The following is an 8,702-nucleotide window of genomic DNA, read 5'->3' on the forward strand; positions in this document are numbered from 1 at the left end:
AGATACCAATCTTATCTCCCTGAAGTTGTAGCGGAGAAGATTGAAGCTACTAATCCTATCTCCTTGAAGTTGCAGTGGAGCGGATTAAAATGATGAATCCTATACCTCTGAAGTTGCAGTAGGTTGGATTAAGTCTACCATAACAAGTCTTATCTCCCTTAGGTTGCAGTGGAGAAGACTGAAGATAATTACAAACTTTATCTCCCTGAAGTTACAGTGGAGCAGGTTGAAGATACCAATCTTATCTCCCTGAAGTTACAGTGGAGCAGATTGAAGTTACTAATCCTATCTCCCTGAAGTTGCAGTGGAGCGGATTAAAGCGATGAATCCTATACCTCTGAAGTTGTAGTAGGTCGGATTAAATCTACCATAACGAGTCTTATCTCCCTAAAGTTGTAGTGGAGTAGACTGTAGATAGCGGATCTTATCATATCAAACCTTATCACCCTAAAATCGCAGTGGAACAAGTTGAAGCAACAAGTCTTATCTCCCTAAAGTTACGGTGGAGCAAACTAAAACCACGAATCTCGTCCCCCTGAAGTTACAGGAGAGTGGATTGAAGTTACAAACCATATTTCTCTGAAGTTACAAGTCCTTTTCTTTGTTTTTCATTTTCGATTTTGGCCCTAAAATTTTGTTTAGTTTCGATTTAATCCTCTTTTTGTTATTTTAGTTATTTTATTATTTAATTAATTATTTTAATGTTATTGTCATTATTATATTATAGCATTAATCTTGTATTATTATTTACTTATTTATACTTTTTAAATTTCAAATTTTGTTATATATGTATATAAATATACATGCATACATTTTTATAATATATATATGCGTAGATATTTTAATTTTTATAAATATATATACACATAATTTTATATTTTTTTTTATATTTTGTAATTTTTTATATACATATATATGTATATATACATACTTACATTTATTTTTATATTTTATAATTTTAAAATATATACATACATATATATTTTATATTTTTATAATTTTTATTTATTTTCTTTATTGTTTCGTTGCTTCGCATGATGTTTACCTTTTTATTTATGTGCCCATTTTATTTCAAAGACATTTTAATTCGACTTGTTTATTTACTTACTATATTACGTAATTGATTCGTCTTTTTACTTATCTTTTATTTGTTGTCGCTCGTGCTATTTATACTTGCATCATCATATTCATTATTGTTTTGTTATGCATACCAACAATGTAATTTGTTTTCGCATTTTTTACTACAACCTCATGTTTTATTTTTTACTCGATATATCAAAACCTATTTCAAATAAATAACATTTTGTATTTTGAGATTCGGAAAAGTCGTATCCTAACTTACGCGGTTTCGATTTTCACAATAAATCTAAATACACGAATCTTTTCAAACTCAAGTTTTAAATGATCTCGGGAATTAAGAAGAGATCGTGTCCTAACTTACTGGGTATGATCCATTTTTTCTCAAGTTTTAAACGATCTCGGGAATTAAGAAACGATAGTGTCCTAACTTACTAGGCATGATCCCCTTTTTAAAGCCAAGATAGCTAAATATCTTTTAAATAAGTAAATTTTTGACATTAATTCGCACATCGAGAATTAAAGACATTGTGTCCTAACTTACTAGATATATTTCTCTTTCTCGATTAACGTGAAATATGTCATTTTCCCGAAAATTTTCAACATTTCAATAAAGGATCGTATTTTAAATCTCTTTAAAGTTTTAAATTTTCGACACTAAGACATTAATTAATCAACTAGGTACCAATTTTGGGCGTTACGATGGTGCTAAACCTTCCTTGTACGTAACCGACTCCCGAACCCGTTTTTCTCAATTTCATGGACCAAAATCGTTGTTTTAATAAAATCAAATTGTTTATTAAAAACAACCACTTTTCAAGGTGAATCGATCACACCTTATCAAAAAGGATTGGTGGCGACTCCCTTGCTCGTTTTTATTTTCAAATCCAAGGCGATCCCGTTTTCACAAAAAAATGATGTCAACAACTCATATTCATTTATATTGTTTGGATTATAGAAATATCAATGAGTTTTACTCAGCATACGATTTTTTTCGTGAACAGGCTAGGTACTTTTTGACGTAGCCCCGACTCAGTATCAAACAACAAATCTCAAGCTCAAGTGTGGTGATATATTATTTTGTAATGGCATGTACCTAGGGAGTACTTGTTGACAAGTTTATAATGATGATATTTTGGTTTTTTAGTTAAATGATATTTATATGTATATATCGTTAAAGTTGAAGTTGGGCTTTGGTATGCATTTTTAGTTTTAAAGCTTGATATCCTAAGTAGCTAGATGTTAGTTCAATATTGGAAAATTTCATATCGATGAAATTCTTGAATGGTTGATGCTTTATTGAAATGTTTGAACATATAAAATGTGGCACCAATGAGGGTACATTGGTTAGGCATATTAGGTGATGGATTTGGTATATTTTGAGCAGGTAGAATCGTGTTTTGAATAGGTTAAATGATTGGTAATTGAATTGCTTCGTGTCCAAGTAAGTAGGAAATGGTAAACTTGAGTTTTAAGGTACTTTTAGGTGCACACGGCCGTGTGTCGCACAAGGGCAACATACACGGGCGTATAACCCAAGTTTGTGAGTTACACGGGCAGAGATATGAGCTGAGACACAGGCGTGTGTCCCAACTTCGAGAGTCACACGGGATGGGGCATTTCACATGGTCGTGTGTCCCCTGTATTTAGAAATTTTTGAAATTGACCCTAAACTTCCAGAACTGTTCCAAATTAGTCCCTGCCTATTTCTAAACTATTTTTATGGTCTCGTAGACTCAAAATAAGGGCTGGAAGAGTAACTTTTAGTTTCAATTGGAATGGATTAGCCAACCTAAATTAAGTGCATTCCACTAACATCATCGAAAATGAAGAAAATAAATAGTCGAACTATTGACCTATACTCTAATGCTAATAATTGGAATAATCTTGTGTGTAACCAACTTCTAGCATTCAAGAAGGGATAAATAGTGATAAGAGTGTAGATAGTGGAAGACCAAGTTTAGAAATGCATAGTATGATTTATTATTCAAAAGTATAAGATTCTAACATGAAAGTATTAGATTGTTGGGACCTGCCCCTGTATATTATAGTGTTAATGGCTAGCTTACATGTTTAATTATGATTGATTACTTGTTTTGATTTGTTAGTAATTCTTGTGACCCTAATCCAACGACGGAGAGGGGTTAGGGGTGTTACAAGGTATGTTTATTTTTTGAAAATATTTTCTATTTTCATTTCAAAAACTTATGTTCATTTTCTTCTTCTTTTTAATTGAAAAACATGTCATGTGTAACGCCCCAACAATTTGAATATTTGATTTGTTAAATTCTATCGAAATTTAAGTGATCTGCTTCAGTGGTTAAGTGTCTTGATTGTGTTAGAGGTCATAGGTTTAAATCTCACTCTTAGAAAATTTTGTTATTTTTGTCTCTATTCCTATTTTGGTCCTTATGACTTAAATTATATTTTAGTTAAATCTATCTCAGAATGAGCCTGTTGGTTCAATGGTAAAGTGTTAGCTTACCTTAAGGTCTTATATTTGAATCTTTGCACGAGCAAGTGAAAATATTTTTACTTTTTACTTGTGTCGTCCAAGAGTCAAAGATTGTGCTTAAATCAAATTATGAGATAAGTTGTCAAGTGGTTGGAAGATTAATTTGGTTAGGATTTAGATTTTAATAAAAAATATATGGGTTGTTTTACAAAAAGGTTTTTTTATATATTTTTATTTTATTTTCCCAAAAACTCTCTTTTCCTTACGCACATTCCTCTCCCCTCTCCCATTTTCTTTGCTTCGGCATCTTTTTCTTTTTTCTTTTTTTCCCCTGTTTCACATGGGTTTTGGGTTAGCAAGGGGGTCTCAATTGTTATCTTTTTACTTCTGAATCTTCTTCCAAGAGTGTTATCGCACGAAGCTTTTTTGCTTTAGTTCTTTCTCTTTGATTTGCATTCAATGCATATTCGAGTTGGGTAAGTCTTAGTTTTGTTCTATTAATATATTTCTTTGATTAATTTCTATTAAGGGTTTCTTTAATGGGTGAGTTGTTTAATTGGTTAGTAGCATGAGGTTGATTTTGTAAAGGATTTGTGTTTTTAGGCGGCGATCATGAGAATCAAAACTTCCCTCCTTTGAATTAGTTGTATTGGGAGTTGTTGCGGACGATTGGGTAAATTTTTGAATGTCTAAGGGTTAAATCTCAGTTTATTAATGCATTCGTTAGTGTTGTGATCGAGTGTATTACTTTGGAATTAGTAATCAATACTGAAATTAATCATATAAATGGTTATTTTAGGTTCTGAGAATATCTTGGTTGAATTCGCATCAGAAAATACCCAGGTGTGTAACGAAAACTCAAGAAATTAGCAAACGACGAAAGTCAAAAACTGAAACTGTCGACACCACACAGTCATGTGTGACACACGGTTGTTTGACAGGCTGTGTGCTAGACCATGTGAGACACACGGCCTGAGCCTATTGGGCCGTGTGGGCTATATGGGTGTCTGTGAGACCATGTGCTAGAACGTGTAGGCTACAAGGGCTGACCAAGTAGTCATGTGGGCCAAACGGACATGTAGGCTCAAATATAGAAATTTCTCCCTAAGGTCGTGTTCGCCATACAAGTCAAATGTAAGCCTCCCATGTAACAACCCATTTTCACTAAAATTAGAACAGTGGTTTTGGGACCACAAATTCGAAGTCAGAAAAATTATATTATTATATGGTCCACGGTATGATAGAAATACCGTATAAAAATTTTGTTATAAAATTTTATCGTTTACATACCTAATTTAATGAAAAAGACTAAATTGCATTAAGACAAAAGTTGAGTTCTAATAGCTATTGGTATTAAATAGCTATAGAATTTGAAATCGGAGGTCCTTATATAGTAAATAAACCATTAAAATGCTTAGTGGTTAAGCATGAATACTCATCATTGGAAATTTCATGAAACATTAAGGTTAATTTTGGAAATTATCAATTAAAGTGATATTAAATAAAATAAAAAAATCTATCATCATCTTCCACCAAAAAAAAAAGAAGAGAAAACCTAGCCACATAAGCTTGAGATATTAGCAAGCTTGTTTTGCTTGATTATGTATGTATTCTTGTCCTATTTTTAATGATTTCTATGTTTCCGAGATCATAATAGCTTAATCTAGCTAGCTCGGGGATTAATTTGTAAAATTGTTAAAGTATTAGGGTTTTTCCACTTACGAGTATGCTTGAATTTTGACGTTTTATGATAGAAATGAAAGGTTGATGTTAGATAAACAACTTTTACAAAGAGAATTTTGATGAAATTATCAACTAGGGATTAAATTAAAAAGATGATAAATTTATGGTAAAATTATGAAATTGAGAATTATATGGGCTGCTATTAATTTGTATAAAAATTGACTAGGCTTGAGTAAGGATTAAATTGCATGAAAGTCATTTTTTGAGCCTAAGGACTAAATTGTAATAAATTAAAAGTATAGGGAAAAATAATAATTTTGCCAAAAATGTGTTGTTGGACTAAATTGAATATGAATTATATTGAATTGAGTTAAATTCATTCGTAGAGATCTAGTTAGACTTAGTATGGAGTTAGGTCGAGGCAAATGAAAAATATCGGATTCGCCGCCTTCGTATCTACATAAACTCGTCAAGGTAAGTTCGTGTAATTAAATTGTACATTAATATATGTTAAATTGAATTATTGTTTGTGAATTGTACAATTGCCATGAATAAATACCGGTTGTATATTCGACAATACTGAGTTTCGTTTGAACCTTATGAAATTCGTAGGATACAAATGACATGTCATTAGGGTTACTGATTTGGTTGGGGTACTGCATGTGTTGCGGACACACCACAGCTTGCATGAGCGTCCCGTTATTCAGCTTGCATGAGCTTCCCATTATTCAGCTCGTATGAGCTTCTCGTTATTCAGCTCGCATGAGCTTCCCATTATTCAGCTCGGAAGAGCTTACTGCTTACAGCTCATATGAGCATACATGAATATGAATTGACGGATTACAGCTCAGTACACCTCGTGTGTACTACCCGTGTATCCAACGGTATTCTAAATAGTTCAACGGGCACAGTTCTGTTATGAAATCATATGAGTTTGATATGAACTATTTCCGGTATATACATGAAATACATGAAATATGATTATTTGATGAATTCAACCATGTGTGTTGGATTTTATATGTGATTTTCATGGCTAATATGTTGGTGATCATGTGTTTAGGCTTTTGGCCAAATTGATTGAGATATGCTATGTTTGCTTACCAATTTTGTGGAAATATGGTAAGTTAACTTTTGTATTATACGAACTTACTAAGATTAAATGCTTAGTTTGTGTTATTTTCTATGTTTTATAGTAATTCGGAAGCTCGTTCGGGTTGGAAGCTAGTCGGAGTTATTTCACACTATCCATCGGCTCTTTTGGTACTTTTAGTAAATTAATTCCAGTTATAATGGTATGTATAGGTTAATTTGGCCAATGTTGGCATATAATTGTTTTGTTGAGACTAGCCACTTGAATGACTTGTGTTTGGTATATTTTGATGTGTTTATATGTGTGACTCGAGTCAGAGAGTTACACGGGCTGGGACACAGCCGTGTATCCCTATTTCGAATGACCACACGGCCTGAGACATGGGCGTGTCTCCTGACCGTGTGAGTCAGACGGCCTGGCCTTACAGCCGTGTGTCCTCTACAACTTTGAAAAATTTCAATGTTTTTCAAAAAAAATTTTGAGTACCCGATCTAGTCCTGACTTGTTTCTAATGTGTATTTTGGGCCTCGAGGGCTCATATAAGGGACAATATGTTTGATTTTGATTGATTTCTAATATGAATGTTATATTATATGAAATGTCTGATTAACTGATCTATAAACTCTAGTAATGCTCATAACCCTGTTCTAACAATAGATACAGGTTACGGCTGTTACATCCCATAGGCTCCGTATGGTACAAATTGGACTGTAAACTTTGGTTTCTAATGTTCTGTATCTGTTATGTATCATACGTATGCAAAATTATTATGTTGCATGCCATATTTGATTAGTAATTTGATAAGTATGTTCTACAATAAAATAAGTAAAATATGTTATCTGTTAAGCATGTTCTATATCTGTCATAAAAAGCATATATGTCATATACATATTCGATATCAGTTATTTCTGAATATCCATTGGGTGGGGTATATGTTGTGGAGGAAGTGTGGGCAGTTAAATCAATTTATTGATCTGTCGTATCTGGTGGCTCAACCACACATAGATTTCTGTTACTGGCGAACTATTGCCTATTGATCTGGCAGCTTGGCTGCGAATATTTTGAAAAGTGTCATACCGATACTAAGTGGTGTGTAGGGATGGACGGAGATGGTGCGTAGCGGATGGGGGTAAGATTATAAATTTGCATCTGATATATTTTGTTTATGCTCTGTTATAATATGTGTGATTATTTCGGAGAACATGTCTGAAATTAAAATATGTGTTTCTATTTTTTTTTTAAGTTACACACTGAGCACGAAAGCTCACCTTTGTCTGTTTACTTTCAGGTAACCCCTAGACTTAGGACTAGTCAATGACGGGAGCTCGATTAAACAACTTTGCATTAATTATGCCATTCTATTTTGGTCTATTCTGTTTTGGACTATTTTCAGATTGTTTTTAGTTTTGGGTTTTATTTTCCGTTTTTATTTGTTTAAACGATTTTGGTTGGTTTAAAATTTGATCTGCAAAACGTTGGATTTTTTAATAACAAACCGCGTTTTTCAAAACTGGACTCAACTAAGGATTTTCGCTGCAAACGTAAGTGTTTTGCAAGTAAACAATCAAAAATTTTATCAAATTAGTCAACAAATGTATTTTTTCCAAACAAACTCAAAATTTTCTTAACAAGAGCTAGTAATGTTTTACAAGTCATATGGATTCTGGATTTTCAAATAAGTTGCATTAACATCTCCAGATCTGGTCATAACATCTAGGCTGTTTGGGATGTTACATCATGTTTAGTCAAAAGAAATAAAAAAATGGTTTTAATAAGAAACATGTTTGGTACATATTTTTCTATAATAGGAACATGAGAAATAAAATAAAATAAATTCTAAATTTATATGGGTTTGAACTAGAGTCAATTTATTTAAAGTTAAAACCACTTATTTTTATCATTTTTAGTTTTCCAAAGAATTTTTAGTGAAAATATTTTTTTTATTGTTTTTCTAATTTTAAAATATTTCATTTCATTTCCCAAAAATGGTTTTTTAAAGTTTTCAACCAAATATGTTTCTTCTATGTTTTCCATTTTTCAAGAAAATGAAAATGGCCTCTATTTTCTAAAACCAAGCGCAGCATTAGCTTATCAACTTTGCAAATTTCAAAATTTAGGTCCAATTATTAACGCTATTAATTTTTTTTATCAATTTTGTTGACATGAACTTTTTAAATAAAAAAATTCGCTTAGTAGCCATGTGACTAAAAAATGATATTATAATAAACTTGAATTTAATAAAATAATTTTAATAATGTTAACAGTTGAACTTGAATTTTTGAAATTTAAAAAGTAAAAACACTAAGTTCCCAAAAATAAAAGTATAAAGACTAAATTCCAATTGTACGAAGAGTATAGGGACATATGACATATTTTAAACTAATATAAAATATGAAT

Source organism: Gossypium hirsutum, chromosome D01 (assembly GCF_007990345.1).
Source record: "Gossypium hirsutum isolate 1008001.06 chromosome D01, Gossypium_hirsutum_v2.1, whole genome shotgun sequence".
Taxonomy (NCBI): domain Eukaryota; kingdom Viridiplantae; phylum Streptophyta; class Magnoliopsida; order Malvales; family Malvaceae; genus Gossypium; species Gossypium hirsutum.